Source organism: Paramormyrops kingsleyae, chromosome 6 (assembly GCF_048594095.1).
Source record: "Paramormyrops kingsleyae isolate MSU_618 chromosome 6, PKINGS_0.4, whole genome shotgun sequence".
NCBI lineage: Eukaryota > Metazoa > Chordata > Actinopteri > Osteoglossiformes > Mormyridae > Paramormyrops > Paramormyrops kingsleyae.
In genome coordinates this window covers 14974808-14990768 of record NC_132802.1, presented here as the reverse complement: position 1 = coordinate 14990768, position 15961 = coordinate 14974808, and the positions used below count along the sequence as shown (strand labels likewise).

The 15961-nt window shown below is 47.0% G+C and overlaps 1 long non-coding RNA gene across 1 annotated transcript; it reads right to left on the bottom strand.

Moving 5' to 3' along the window:
* Positions 1–8353: 8353 nt before the first annotated feature.
* Positions 8354–15177, bottom strand: LOC111854715 (uncharacterized). Its single transcript, XR_002840746.2, has 3 exons — positions 14452–15177; positions 13846–13987; positions 8354–8443 (listed from the first exon to the last, which is right to left on the bottom strand). It is a non-coding gene; the product is annotated as an uncharacterized lncRNA (long non-coding RNA).
* Positions 15178–15961: the final 784 nt, after the last annotated feature.

The following is a 15961-nucleotide window of genomic DNA, read 5'->3' as shown; positions in this document are numbered from 1 at the left end:
CTGGGGAACAGTGACAGTCCCACGCCAGATTTCATCCTGGGGTCAAACTTTCCCAGCCCAGCTGAAATAACATACTCCGTCGCTGCTATACACCGGCACTTTTTGTTCATTCGCTTAGTGAATGCCATTTCCTCGGGTTACTGCTTGAGCGGCTTTGCGTCTGTCAAACTGACTGCATTTTAAACTGGCTGTAATGTCAGCTTCCGGAAAGTGTGTCAGTCTCAAATGCATGTTCCTTCATTTCCCATCTTGTTTCTTGCTAGGAGAGACATATGTTAATATTAAAAAGAATTACCATAAGGTATTTTTTGCCAAATGTAATATTTTAAATATTTATATATTTTTGACAGCTAATGGCAACAAATGTAACCTCATAGTGAGCTGTTTAAACTATTTATTTTTAACTGTTTATTTTTAGGAAAGGAGGAGAAGAATATAATTCCATCCATCCACCACCCCCCCCAAGCCCTTATGTAAATAAAAGTTATCCGTGTCAGGCTCACGGGGGGTCTAAAGCCTGTCCCACACTCTAGCTTTAGAATGTCTATCAAATATCTGTTAAACACACTAAACAATTGAAATGTATTCCATTTATCTAACTTCCCACAATCAGATTACAGAGTCTTGTCTCAGGCTGATTCTTGGATAAAAGCAAACATGGTAAGGGCTGGCATTATGCTATTGTGATTTCTGAGACATTATTTAAATTAAAGCAGACACGCTAGTCAGTGTAGATTTTTCTTTAATACAATGGTTGATGGCCTTTTAATATATTTCAATGACTGCGTGTTCTTTTTTATGTTAATGGATTTGCATATTTAAACAGTTATTTACGCTAACTTACTGACTCTAATCAGGCATATGCTTTTAAAATGGGGTCTGTACCACAGCGGGCTGTGACCCCAGAACCTTCGGCTGTGTCCATGCAGCTGTGCTGCCAGACGGCATGGATGTGGCACACTGTAGGGTGTTAATGAAGAACAATGTGGCTGCAGAGCTGCAGTTCAGAAAGTCTCTGCAGGGTCTCTTGCTGTGAGTCATGGTGCTCATGTGTGCGATTCAGGGTGGTAATATTGATGTGTATTGGTGCGATTATGTTATGAGTCAGTGCTGTAACATCACTGTGAGTCAGTGAGGTAAAGTTGTTAGTCAGGGCAGTAACATTGCTGTGGGCCAGGCCAATAGCGTTCTTGTGAGTCAGTGAAGTAAACTTGCTGTGTCACCGCGGTAACGTTGCTGTGAGTCAGTGCTGTAACATGGCTGTCAGTCAATGTGGTAACATCGCTGTGAGCCAGGGCATTAACGTTGTTGCGAGTCAGTGCGGTAATGTCACCATGAGTCAGTGCAGTACTGCAGGCCACAGAGGCGCACCACAAACAGGCCTAACAGGCCATTTAGAATGCAGGCTTTGTCTTTCCAGAATCCTGGCCATTTGATGGATTTCCGGTGTCACTGGGCTCTGAGAGAGGCGTCCCGGCCAGGCTGACCTTCCCGTTAATGACTCCTCAGCCCGCTAGTGTCCGGCGGAGGTGTCCTGCTCTCTCGGCCTGCTGCTTTGTCATATCGCCGTCGCCGTGCAGCAGGCTCTAATTAAATGGGCTGACCCTGCCGGGGTCCCCCCCCCCAAAAGCAGTGTCACCCAGCCGTGGGTGTCCTCCCACGGCTGATATGCCTGTCCACCTGCTCCTGTCCGCGGGGCACAGAACCTGCTCTGGGCCGGCCATGCGCTCCTCCTGCAGCTTTGCGGACCCATCACATTTTCTTAGGTACGACCCCCCCCACCTCGCTGCTGCCTCACTCTGTCAAATGAAATGCTCTTCATAATAAATTAAATACCAGCCAGAGCACTGCGCACCCCAATCGATAGTGTCTTCTTTCATCTGACAGCTTTATCTGTGCTATTCCCTGACCAAACAAAATAAACCTCGGCCATACTGCCCCAACAGCATTTTCCCCGTGACTCTGCTAGAGCAAACAAACCTCTGCATCATCCCAAACATGCTGGACCAGATACTGAGCGTAAGTTGCCGCCCATGTACTCTTGCCTAGTGCAGAAGCCGGACTTTTGTTGCCACTCGTTGATGTTGACACATTAGGTGCATCCCGGCAGACAGCTACCCGCACGGCCCTTCTGGAGGCCCACCGTCTGTCCCACGTCTCAATCATGGCTGCTTTTTATTCCAGGTGATTGTAATCTAGAATGAAGGCTGTACTGATGAGTGGTGGTAGTTTAAAAAGCCGCGGAACCGTTCTCATTTTATTGCTGCCATATTGTGAATTAATTATCGTTTATTTTGTTGCAGGCGGGTGAATTTTCCACTCGAGATGCCACGATGCATCTGTTTTTTTTTTTTTATCGGGGTAGGATCTACTTTGGCTGGTGGCCAGAACTGCAAATGTGACCCATAAATTCCTGATTAAGTCTAGAGTCGAGTGTTTCCCGCCTGCTTTGCAGCCGGGCTCACCCAAGGGCCTGCACAGCGCTCTGCATTAGCATGCCACGCAAACAGCCCCCTGGAGCCCGCAGTTTAAGACCCAATACAGGATGTTCCCTTGCCCCGATGATGCCGGTCTGCGCCGCCTCAGCAACAGTCAGTTTACGGCTAGCTCTATAAATGTGGGGGTTTTAATTAGTGCAGACTGTAATCTGACCACTGTAAAGTAGATGGTCACAGGAAAAGAAGTGATGATCACATGATCACAGCGAACCCTGCTGAGCGAGGGAGCAAATATGAAACAGGGTGCACTATAGATGCCTGTGTCTAAGCATGGCCAAGGAGGTTGTTTTAGTGCTTGTATATTTGAATCCAGTAGCCCTTTAATGCAATATAGACTCTACTACAGATTTGTTTCATATTTACAGGTCATGACCTGTTACAGCCCTTTAATTGCACAATGTTCCCATCTAGCACACCGGCCCAATTATGTATCTGGCTGTTTACTGATATGGGTTAAGTGCCACCGGTCCAGGGTACAGCAGCTGTCGTCTGCTGGAATCCAAGCCGTCGCTATTTCTGGCTCTGGATCTTTGGTCACTATAATAATTATGGACGCATCCCCTGTGTGACAGTGCAGACTCTCCAAGTAAGGCAGCTGCGTGTTCCTCCAGCTGTGCACATGGAGACGCCCTTCTGTGGGCAGAATAGGCCCCGGCTGGCCTCTGACAGGCGCTGCTGGCCCAGACCAGCCTTCTGCACCTTTTCTGTAACACGGGTCTGTCTGGAAATCCACCACCTCCCAGCTTCAAATAACCTTATTTTATTACGCAACTGATGTGCTATCATTTATCACCACTCTGTTTTATATTGGTTATCTGCGTGAGAGAGGCTCAGTGTGTGTCCCAGCAAGAAGTTCCGTCAACGTTGAAGCCTTAACGACGTCATAATTTGCGAATACAGGAAGGTTATCGTCTTTGGAGGTGCAGCGCTGTAAATCGAAGGCAGGCCAGTGTGTTATGGGAGATTTGTTGGTTTTTCTCCACGTTTAATTTCATTCATATACATTCAGATATTAAAAAACAAGAAACGAACACTGAATGGTAATTGTTATCTAATTACAGATATCTTTCCTTTGTCCCTTACAGCTGTTGCATGGTGGGTTTCCAGTACTGTATGTCAGTGTTTCTTACCTACCCTTGTGGACCCCCAGACAGTCCACAGTATTGTTACCCCCAACCTGCATAGCTAGTGAGTAAAGTCAGAAGATTGTAGCTAGCTAGCTGGTTAGCAGAACATGCTATAAATGAGAAATGTGTTTGTTTAATATTTAGTGTAATGACTGATTGTAGGCAACCGCTGACTACACATGCTTTGAGTATTGGTACACGACCGACATTAACGCTCAAGCAGTAGAGTGTGGGGGGAGACAGGGTGATTTTAAAAATGAGACTGTCTGGTATGGATGAGAGGTTGGGCTGACCTTGATGAAATTATTCTAGAGGTTCATGAGGAATGAGGGGCTGTATTCTTAATGGCTTTACTTACAAGAATGTTGGCTGAATGCCCCCCCACCTCACAGCAATGCTTGTGGAACTAAGTGATGGGTGTGTGGGGGCAAGTAGACACCTGTATGCCCCTGTCCAGTATAAGCATCTCCAGGATAGATGGGGGTGTATATATATGCCTTGTCTTTCTTATGCTGGCTGTCCATTTGTTGTCTGCTGTCTCCATTTATAAATTGTACATATTACCGGCAAACCCATCTGCGCAGAATGTCGTTTGACCTTGGCACGCCTACGTCCAGGGGAGGGTTTCTTGTTTCTGCAACCTCACTCAAAAAGTCACTTAGGGGCCCCACGCTCCTTCTAATGTATGAAATGTTGTGGCCAGCAGGGGGCCTCAAACCGTAGGGGCCCAATGCAGTTGTGTGGTTTCAGTGATGGTAAACACTGCCGCTCTTTATGTCCCCGAATCTAACACCCAAACCTAAGCCGATCCTGATTCTGTTTATGGGGTTCTGAAGGTACGCTTTCTGCTGTGATGCCCTCTTGCTACACGGGGGGGGGGGGGGGGGGTGTTCCTATTGTGTTCTGTATGTGTTAAATCCATCCATCTTCCAAGTACTTATCCTGGTCAGGGTCAGGGGGGGGGCCTGGAGCCTATTCCAGGCAGCGTGGGGCACGATGTGGGCTATATCCTGTGTGGGGCTGCCAGTCTATCACAGTAGATGTGTTGAATTTATCTGTTAACACTTTTCATAACCTTGAATCACATCATCCCTAGCAGCATGAGAGATTGCTTGATTTAAGCATTTGGAGGACAAATTCAGTTGGCAAGAATTATATTGCCTAAAGGGAAACTCAAAGGTGTGAATTTTCTGTTATATCATTGTGTGCTTTGCTGGGTGAAACTAGGGATTTAAAGTTGCAGCTTCTACCCGGGCATCACGATAGGATAAGCTCAGAGGGCCAATCCACATTTTTTCAGTTCCAATCCAATTCCAATACACAACTGGCGATACCGATACAGATTCCAATACAAGACATTTTTTTATTTTAATATTTTAATATAGTAAAATACACTCACCTAAAGGATTATTAGGAACACCATACTAATACGGTGTTTGACCCCCTTTCGCCTTCAGAACTGCCTTAATTCTACGTGGCATTGATTCAACAAGGTGCTGAAAGCATTCTTTAGAAATGTTGGCCCATATTGATAGGATAGCATCTTACAGTTGATGGAGATTTGTGGGATGCACACCCAGGGCACGAAGCTCCCGTTCCACCACATCCCAAAGATGCTCTATTGGGTTGAGATCTGGTGACTGTGGGGGCCATTTTAGTACAGTGAACTCATTGTCATGTTCAAGAAACCAATTTGAAATGATTCAAGCTTTGTGACATGGTGCATTATCCTGCTGGAAGTAGCCATCAGAGGATGGGTACATGGTGGTCATAAAGGGATGGACATGGTCAGAAACAATGCTCAGGTAGGCCGTGGCATTTAAACGATGCCCAATTGGCACTAAGGGGCCTAAAGTGTTCCAAGAAAACATCCCCCACACCATTACACCACCACCACCAGCCTGCACAGTGGTAACAAGGCATGATGGATCCATGTTCTCATTCTGTTTACGCCAAATTCTGACCATTTGAATGTCTCAACAGAAATCGGACCAGGCAACATTTTTCCAGTCTTCTACTGTCCAATTTTGGTGAGCTTGTGCAAATTGTAGCCTCTCTTTCCTATTTGTAGTGGAGATGAGTGGTACCCGGTGGGGTCTTCTGCTGTTGTAGCCCATCCGCCTCAAGGTTGTGCGTGTTGTGGCTTCACAAATGTTTTGCTGCATATACCTCTGTTGTAACGAGTGGTTATTTCAGTCAAAGTTGCTCTTTTATCAGCTTGAATCAGTCGGCCCATTCTCCTCTGACCTCTAGCATCAACAAGGCATTTTCGCCCACAGGACTGCCGCATACTGGATGTTTTTCCCTTTGCACACCATTCTTTGTAAACCAGTCTGGTGTGCGTGAAAATCTCAGTAACTGAGCAGATTGTGAAATATTCAGACCGGCCCGTCTGGCACCAACAACCATGCCACGCTCAAAATTGCTTAAATCACCTTTCATTCCCATTCTGACATTCAGTTTGGAGTTCAGGAGATTGTCTTTACCAGGACCACACCCCTAAATGCATTGAAGCAACTGCCATGTGATTGGTTGATTAGATAATTGCATTAATGAGAAATTGAACAGATGTTCCTAATAATCCTTTAGGTGAGTGTATATAATATATGTATTAGTCTAAATATTTATATTATTTTAAAACTGATAAATACAGATGAAAAATGTATGCCAAGAAATCTTTAGACTACTAGAAACAAACATAACGTACTGGTCCACCTCCGTTGTACATCTTTTTTTGGGGCATTTGCAGTTCAGTTTAAATATCTTCCAGGTGAATATATGCAAAGTGCCGAATGCTTAAAATGCCTCTCAGTTTGTCTCCCTTTGGCAACAGTGTCACTTGCACTTCGCTGCGATCGCAGCTCCTTGTGTATCACAAACTGTAGGGAGTGCGCAACCCAAGCTAGCGACTCCCAAATCATCCACTGCTTTTTTCATATTACCCGCATTGTCTCGCACAATTGCATGTGCTTTGTTTAGTGGGATTTTCCACTAAACGCTGCTTCCACCTCTCAAAATTTTGTTTTTACAAAGATTGCAAATCGCTGTTCTACTAGTTGTTATTAAAAGCGTAAAATACTTCCAGTTAGTCTTCCTAATATCTGATGCTCTTGCATTCCTCGTACTGCAAAGGGTATGTGCATGACAACACAGCAGGTGGAAGTCACTGCGCTCACACACACTGAGTGATGTATAACCGATAGCTGATTCATCTAATAGACCTGGATTGGCGCTGATACCGATCCGAATATCGGATTGATGCATCTCTGGGTTAGATAACTGTATTGACCCCCATGAGGGGAAATTTCAGTGTATGTGATAAATACACCTCTGTCCTCCTTCTGCCACAACTCAAAGCACAGAAGAAGAAGCTCTTTACCCATTTTGTTAGTAGAAGCAATGGAGGGGGCTATTTTTAAGCAGTGTGATGCCACTGTTTTTGGTGGCTTGTGTGAGAAAGCTTGACATGGAATAGGCTCCTGGCTTTTGTGACATTGCCATCATTGCTGCAATTGATCAAGCAAGGACATGACTTTGGGTGTGAGACGCAGCTCTTTCTGACTGGGGGGCCAGCTGGTTGGGGGTGGGTACAGGGGTGGGGCATTGGAATTTCGATTAGCACCACTCAGAGGTGGGGCTAACTTGTGGGTGGGAAAGCCAGTCACACATGGATGGCGCTTTGCAGGATCCGCTGTGCGGGATTTGTAGGGGCATTTTGCCCCAAAACATAAATAGACGAGTTCATGCATATAGTTTCCTTACAATCAATTCACACTTTTAATAGACCCAGAGGGGTGATAACGGCAGATTGAACAAAGAAACAGAAAATGCAAAAACATTCCATTTGACAGTAATGTGTTTTTACAGCGGGATCCTGAACCTCACTGTGAAGCGCATACCGAGTCCGAGAAGAAGCTTCTGGAACGGATTGAGATCATAAAGGAGTCCTACACCCCACCCCTGAGTGGTCTCTGGGGGGGACGGGGACGAGCTTAGTAGTACAATCTATAGTAGTAAAATGCACTGCAGTTATGGAGTCGCCACGCCCCGCTGAGTGCCCCCCCTTGCCCCCCCAATCCTACTCTATCTCCTCACAGACAAAAGCGAGCCGTAACACCACTAGCCAGCGAACTCAACACTAAAGGCCATTAAATTCAACACGTGTCATATTTCACAATGGGCCAGCGCTGATGCTGTGGGATAGGGTAGGCCATGACAATGCTGAGCGAGGGCCTCCGGCCCACCCCAACCCCCCCCCCCATCCCCCTTGGAGTCATGCGAGAGGTCTGGTCATTAATCACCGCCGTCAGTGGCATCACAGGCCATCGCTCCCTGCGTGGTGTAAATTGAAACCACATCATTCTGAGATTGCTTCGGTTAAGGCTTGCCTCAGCTGTGTGTATCTTTATCCGGGTATGAGCCGTGATGTGATGCTCCTGGTTTTATTGGGAGTGCCGGGGGGGTGACTTCCTCACTCTGTCTTCGTTCCTTGGCAAGTTAATCACCAAATGCCTTAAATTCTGTTTGTTTATGTGAGCCGTGGGCTGGGATTGTTCTCCGGAAAGCTGATATAATGAGTTTGGGCTCCCCATAATTCATCCATGATGGATTGTAACTGGGAGTTGCTCTCAGCCGTACCACATGGTGTACATTCTGCCTTTCCAGAGCAGGTTCCCAAAAAACCCTGTTCTCAGTATGATGATGAGTCTAGATTTCCTGGGTCTGTTACCCATCTCCAAGTGCTGGTTTCCTGGGTCTGTCCACCGTCCCCTCGATCCAGTTTCCTGGGTCTGTCACCCATCCTCTCGTTCTGGTTTCCTACATAAGAACGTAAGAAATTTACAAATGAGAGGAGGCCATTTGACCCATCAAGCTCATTTAGGGAGAACTTAACTAGGTTTGTCCCTTGTCCCCTCGTGCCAGTTTCCTTGGTCTGTCACCCACCCCCTCATGCCGATTTCCAGGGTCTGTCACCTGTCCCCTCAATCCGGTTTCCAGGGTCTGTCACCCATACTTTCGCTCTGGTTTCCTGGGTCAGTAACTCATCCCCCACTCCAGTGTCTTGGGTCTGTCACCTATCCCTCACTCCGGTTTACTGTGTCTGTCACCCACCCCCTGAAGCCGGTTACCTGGGTCTGTCACCTGTTCCCTCTGTTTCCTTGGTTGAAAAATGCCAACTCTGCTTATGTTACTGTATCTTAAGACACAGGTCCCTTGTCCCTTATTGCCAGATGTACTGTTGCATTCATGAAAACATCCCGCTCTGGAGGGTTTGTGCTGATTTATACTGTATATACAGAAAATGATTGGGAATTACCCCCCATCAGAATCTAACCGCATTTTAATTTTTGATTTATGCACGGATCGAGATCCTAATCGCTTCTCTGATGGTTTTCCATGAGCAGCAAATATACAAGTGAGATAAGATTAGCTTTTATTGAACTGACCCCTTCTTGAGCTAGCAGGTTATTAATTATGCCTAGAAATTGTGGCAGGGCCAACCCCCAAGATGACCTGGCATGTCAACGAGGCAGGGTTGGGGTGGGGGGTTGGGGAGCAGACATTGTCATTCCTCTCCGGCAGGCCCAGTGTGCCCCCATTTGGGACGGAGAGGTTCTAGAAAAGTGAGAAATTACCCCCCCCCCCCATTCTGTCACTCAGAATAAATTCTTGGGTTGTCTTCTGTCCCTCTGTCTTGTTTGTTCCCCAGGTGACCCAAGTGCTCCTTTTCATTGCCTCTTGATGGAACTATTTACGTTGCATTTCTCTTGTGATATGAATAGGTTCATTGCACTGACTCTTGAGGTCACTGGAAATGCCCTGAATCGCAACAAGATCACCAGCAGTGAGCTGCAGTATTTATCATTATTGTTATTAATAGGTGTGCGTACTCCGTATCAGCTTCTGGCAGCACTGTACCTTGATTCCTCTCAAACTTTCGGTCTGGGGCTTCAGGCATCCCGGTGGCAAACTCAACGTTGCAATGGGAGTCCACTCACCTTGTACTGTACGAGAGCGATGGTGCAACACCGCTGAGTTGGAGAGGGAGACCAATTCTGGGTGGAATTAGCTGAACACAGAATAACAATAATTGCTACCAACGGTTGGTTTTTCGAGAAAATGGGGAAAATGTTTCTCTATGGGAATCATGTTGAGAATAATTAAAAAGTAAAGCTCTGCTCCAGTGTCATCAAAATGCAACCACTGCAGATTTTATCCACACAGCACAGAAGATCGTATTCTGCAGTTATCTGGAATGTTCTGGAATAGTATCCGTCAACACGCATAACGACACATGACAAAAGGCTCCAGTAAATAATCACCCTTTGTGTTTGGCTCTGATCGACTCAGTAGCTGAATGTAACATCCTGAGAAAAACAAAATCACATCCAGTCCCAGCGCTGTGTTTGTTGGGGCAGAGAAGGTTGCTGTTTGCCCAACTCATTCATCATATTCATTCAGTCTGTTACATCAGTAGCTGAACTGGCAAGAGATATTGGAGACGCTCCTGCCTCAAGTGAGTAATATATTAGAGTACACTAATTTTGTTTATAGCCAGAAAACAAATTCATGTTTAATTTACATTATGGAAAATTGTGTCTTTGGTTCAACCATTTTTATTGGGCAATATGTCAACATTTACTATAGAATGCATGTCTCTCTTTTTCTGTTGGCAGATCTTGAGAGGAGCACATGAATTGAGGGCGTCAGCAGAATGGAAAATCTGTTTGCACTAGAGCCGGGTCCCAGTTACCCGTCCCTCTGTGTCCAGTTTGTATTTATGGTTTGGTCCGATAGAGTAACCTACACTAAGCATAGTGCTCGTTAAGGTCCTTCGTCAAGCATCTAAGGCAATTAAGGGTCTTTTCCAGGAAGTCAAAATCAGATGGAAAAATTAAGGAAACTAGAAAGTACCTCTCAGCAGACGTTCCCCAGAGTGCCAGAGAACTTAGTCACCTGATCAATCAGTCTAGCTGCTGATTGGCTGACAGGATACAAATGAGGAACCTATAAACTTCCAGGGAAGAGGAGACTACGGATGTGTTATTTGACTTTTCTCTAGTGCTTTGGCATGGGGGCCAGCTTGATTAAGCAGATGTTTGACCTGGACCTTACGTCCATAATGGATTGTGCTGGAGGTCCACCTTTTTGTCAGTCCAACCCCAATAGCACTGGAACTGGAGCACAAGAGCACTGAATACATATCAGAGCAGTTCCCTGTGCCGCACAACACACGTATGGATGTTAGCTAATATAGAGCTAACTGCTAACACTAAAACTGATTGAGGTGGGTGATTGGCGGGGGACGCTGTGGCTGCTGTGATCCTTGGTGTGTCAGCTAATCACAACATAATGGGTCCCACATATCCGGCTGTAAAGAGGGTCCATCCCTGTGAATGAAAGAGCAGATAATGATCAAAGGGAGCCATAACCCAAATGCTGTTTTATTGTGTGCTTCTGGGCAATGTGTGGCTGCGTGATTTAGGAGACAGTGCTAGGGTTTGGAAGGTTGCTGGTTCAAATCCCATGACTGACAAAGTGATTTCACTGCTTAGCCCCTGAACAACACCCTCAGCCCCCAGTTGCTCCAGGGATTGTCTGAGCCGCGTTAAAAATAAGTATGTCGCTTTATGTTAATAAAGGGTCTGTTAATTTATTAAAATGTAAATCGGGAAGGAATTTCGGGTGGCCTCGTCTCAAGGAAATGTGCAGACGATTAACTGTAGATCAACACAGGAACCGGAAATGAAACACTAACGATCAGCGCCCAGCACCGCACTCCCTGCACCTCCCCTCCTTCCCCCCCACGCTGCCGAGCTGAGGGCTTATTGCAGCATACTGCGTTGCTGGTATGATTCAGTCCCCGTCCATATGCTGACTCCATCAGCGCCGGGGGAGGAGGAAAATCAAATTGACATCTGAGCCGCCTTTAAATTCTCAGGAAAGATGTAAGCCTCGGCATCGCCGTGGCGACGGGCGATTAAATTGGTCACCGCTCAACATCAGCAAATGCCCAGCGACAATTTCCATCAGGATTCTTCGTCATGACGAGTCCCTGCTTTGGCTAGACACCTTCCGCTGCTCCTATCCTTAAAGACCCTGAAACCATTACTTCCAGTGTGTACACGCAGTGAACATGAGGTGGTTTTGTTGTAAACTAGGAATAGTTAAGAAAAATACATGTTCAGTGAGAAAGGAGAGACAGGGACTGATTAACCTATCTGGAGGTGCTAGGCTGACGAGAGGGAGAGAATGTTCTGGCAGTTTTGTGACAGTAAGGGACAGTACTGGATGTGTCATAAACATTTATAGGGTTTATTAATAAATATAAAGTAGATCAGTTATGATCTTCAGGTGGCCAGTGAGTGATTCGAGTCCCAGGCCAGGTATCGGGGAGTGGGTATAGAAGGAGACCCTTTTCTCAATAGCAGATGCTTTTGATCTTTTCCGTTAATGTCAGTGAGCATGTTTAGCGGGCCAAGCATTAAGACCCCGAAATCCTCCGCTCGCCTCATTAACTCTTCGTGTAGGAGTTAATTCAGCTAAATCGCTGCTCGCTTGGAGTGTCGTGTAATTGGGGCGCCGTTTTCTTCCGATGGTGAGAGATCTGAACACCCGCTGACAGCTGAGTATGCGATTTGGGGTTAAGTGAGGGGAAGGTGCTCAGTAACCATTCACGCTGCCGCTGACCGGAGTGACGGGTCTGCAGTATAAACAACGTGCCTGTAGATAGAGAGGTTTTGAACGAGATCGTTTCTTGGTTTGCCCCATCATCAACATCGTTATCATCGTGATTATTTTTATTACTACTACATTTTACCTGTAGGGAGAGTTAGATTAAATATCTGCTTCACTACATTATTCCTTCTGGGAGTGCAGTGGTAATTTGCATATTAATTGGGCTCTTGGGGTACATAAACTTATGACCTCATTATGCTGCTTACCTTTCCCAGCAGAGCCCCCTTGCAGTTCCGCACAGCACTGCTAGCCCCCGTAATCCCCCCCCCACGGTCCCACGGTGTTGCAAAGGCTGCATTTCGGATTTCATCACGCACCATATAAATGCCTCCCCAGCACTTTCTCCCATGGCCCTACATGACATCAAGTTCCATTCTATCCCATGTACGGATAAATGTGACACCCCCCCCCCCCCCCCCCAAGCACCCAGGAAAGACATTACCTTGGTATGAAACAAACCGCATTAGCTGTGAGTGTCATGTTGCATATTAATAGGGCAGCCTTTTTCCTGACTTCTGAGCCACACCAGTGTGAGACATTTAATATTTTACCGTCTAACATCCAACACTGCTGATTCGCCGGTCTGTGAAGGGTTTGAGACCTGGCCTGTTTTCCCCCAGTTTGTGAGGGGTTTGACACCTGGCCTGCTTTTCTCTAGTTTCTGAAGGGTTTGAGACCTGGCCTGTTTTTCCCCGGTTTGTAAGGGGTTTGACACCTGGCCTGTTTTTCCCTGGTTTGTGAGGGGTTTGAGACCCAGCCTGCTTTTCTCTGGTTTCTGAAGAGTTTGAGACCTGGCCTGTTTTTTGCCGGTCGTGAGGGGTTTGAGACCCGGCCTGCTTTTCTCTGGTTTCTGATGGGTTTGAGACCTGGCCTGTTTTTCGCCGGTTTGTGAGGGGTTTGAGACCTGGCCTGCTTTTCTCTGGTTTCTGATGGGTTTAAAGCCTGGTCTGTTTTTCCCTGGTTTGTGAGGGGCTTGACACCTGGCCTGCTTTTCTCTGGTTTCTGAAGGGTTTGAGACCTGGCCTGTTTTTCTCAGGTTTGTGAGGGGTTTGACACCTGGCCTGCTCTTTGGCGGCCTAATGCATGTGACCTTCTGTCTGTTTTAACAGCTTATCACAAATGAAGCTGCAAGTTAAACGTCTGTCATCAAGCTCCCGCACCCCTGACCCTCGTAAGGCCGCCAGGCTTGCCGAGAAGCTGCAGTGTCCCGCTTAATTAACCTTGTGCTTTTTTCAATATTAAATCCTTAAATTGTTCAGGCAGTTATCGGGGCCCCCTGCGTATTTAAAGAAACAGCTTCATGATGAGAATGATGGTGATGAGCACATTGAAAATGAGCCAGCTTTGTTGATTTATTTGTGGTATCTCCAGACCTTGTGGTTGTCTTAAGACATTGGCAGAATTTTTACTAAATGAGTGGGTGGGACATACTACAATACTGGTATGTGATTGGTTGGGGGTGTGATTGGTTGGTCGCTCACCTTTGTCACACCCCACTGTTTGCTTTTGTCCTCCCATGGTGTCTAAGATCCTCCCCATGCACTGGAGAGCATGTCATTCAGGAATCCAAGGCACTTCCCATCGCTCTCCATCCCTGCTCTGTAGATTAATGCTCACCCGCAGCTGAGGACAACATGGACAGGTGTTACGCCGTCAGAGGTCAACGTGGCAGATTTATTAGCGGGCGCTGCTTTCTGAGGTAGCTTAAGTAGATCTGTGCTACTTTTTTGACCTTGGCTTGTGGCGTAAGAAGGATAGCGGGTTCGAAGGTATGTGCTCACAGGAGGATGCGAAATGGTGCCCACTAGTGCCTCTAGGGGAGGTGGGCACCAGGTGGAATGTCACACACCTGCCAAAACACACCCTGTGGGGGGGGGGGTCATCCAGGCATTGTGGTGAATGTGTATTGGAGCGACACTGTTACCCACAATGTCTCCACACTCACGGCGATGGAGGCCTGGTGACACCGAGGACGTTGTACGGGTGAATGGCTGCCATTTTAGGTCTGCCTGAGCTGCTGAATTGATCGGAATACAATCCTGGAAGCTGTTTCATTCACCCTCTGTGGCCAGATACCCGAGGTTTACCTGTAGCACATTTCCGGCTGCTGTATCCCGCCAATGGGGGTGCCGTCTGCGTTGGGACATCCTGGAGCACGATGCTGGAGCCTCCTTACACTATAAGCTCCACAGCAAACCCCGTGATGCTGCAATATGCTCACAATCCTCCGGTTGCCATGTGAACGATGGAATCTTTCTGTATCTGCGTCTTGTTTACCTCACCGGTGCCTGCTGATGCTGAGATGCTGTCTTAATGCATGTTAGTCATTACTACAATGAAAAACACACTAAAGGTAACTAATAAGCTTAATGAGACTCCTACCCTTGTGGTCTCTCTCCCGATGTATGTCCCCCCCCCCGACGTGTTATTGTCATGTACCCCCCCATTAATTTGTTTTAAAAAAGGCAAATGGGTGGCAGCCAGCCAGAAATAGCCCCTCAGAGTGTCAGCATGGTGTGAACACTGTCCGGCAGGGTACCTTTTCGTGTATATGTATGCTCCCCTGTCTTCCCAGTACAAACCCTGTCATCATAGACAATGGAGCTGAAGTTCCCCTGGAATCACCCGTATCCGTGTTTTTCACACAGCTGCATGTGCCACACTTTTAATGAAATGCAGATTTTGGCTTTGTGCTACACATTATGCTGCAGTAATGCAGCCAGAACATGGCAAACGCACGCAAATCCCCGTGGAGACTTTAAAGGACGTGTCTGCAGGTTTCCCAACCTTAAAGGACTGCCAGCGCCTTTAATGGGGACTCTAATGCCTTAATTAGATCCTTTTTACTGCTAATAAGCGGTAAACAGTTGAACGGGTGTGTTTTGTTTATCAGCTCGTCCTCTGAGGGCGCCTGAGCAGTCCTGCGCATGGCGTAATGTTGGATTTCAGGTCATCCCCCTCTGCTCCCTTGCAGACCCTGGGCTGGTTCTCATTAAGAGCTTATTGGAAAAAGAGAGTACTGCGAGGGGGGGGTAATGGATCTAGCAGCGTGACAAGACTGAGGGTCCTTGACATCACCACGGGAGGGGTAACAGATTGAGGCATTGAACTGGAGCAGCGTACACCCCCCAGCCCGCTTATGAAGGTGTGAATTGAACCTGTCTGTGGGATTCTGCCGGTAGTGCGGCGCTAAGCTAACGCTACTGGCGCCGTGCCCCCTGGCTCCCCAAACGGCAGCGCAGATTGGGCCCTCATGCGCCCGAACTTGATCAGCAGCCCGTGCGCTGGTGGATGCACAGGGCCCTGCGAAGATCCACGGGAAAACGTGGCAAATCAAGGAAGGTAAATTGGTTCAATTTAGCTTTCATTGGCTGACTTAAGGTCTCCATTATTCATGGTCACCATCGCCTTAAAACCTTCAATAGGCACTGATTTGCTGCCAGAAGGCATCACATTCAATCGCATCCCGTCCCCCTAGATAATGCTGGAGCCTTCCTCTGAAGCTTTAAACACTCTTGATGGCTTATTGCTGCTCGGTCCGCCCTAATCAATCCGATCCATGCTACTGCTCACCCTACGTCTCTATAAAGTTGTACG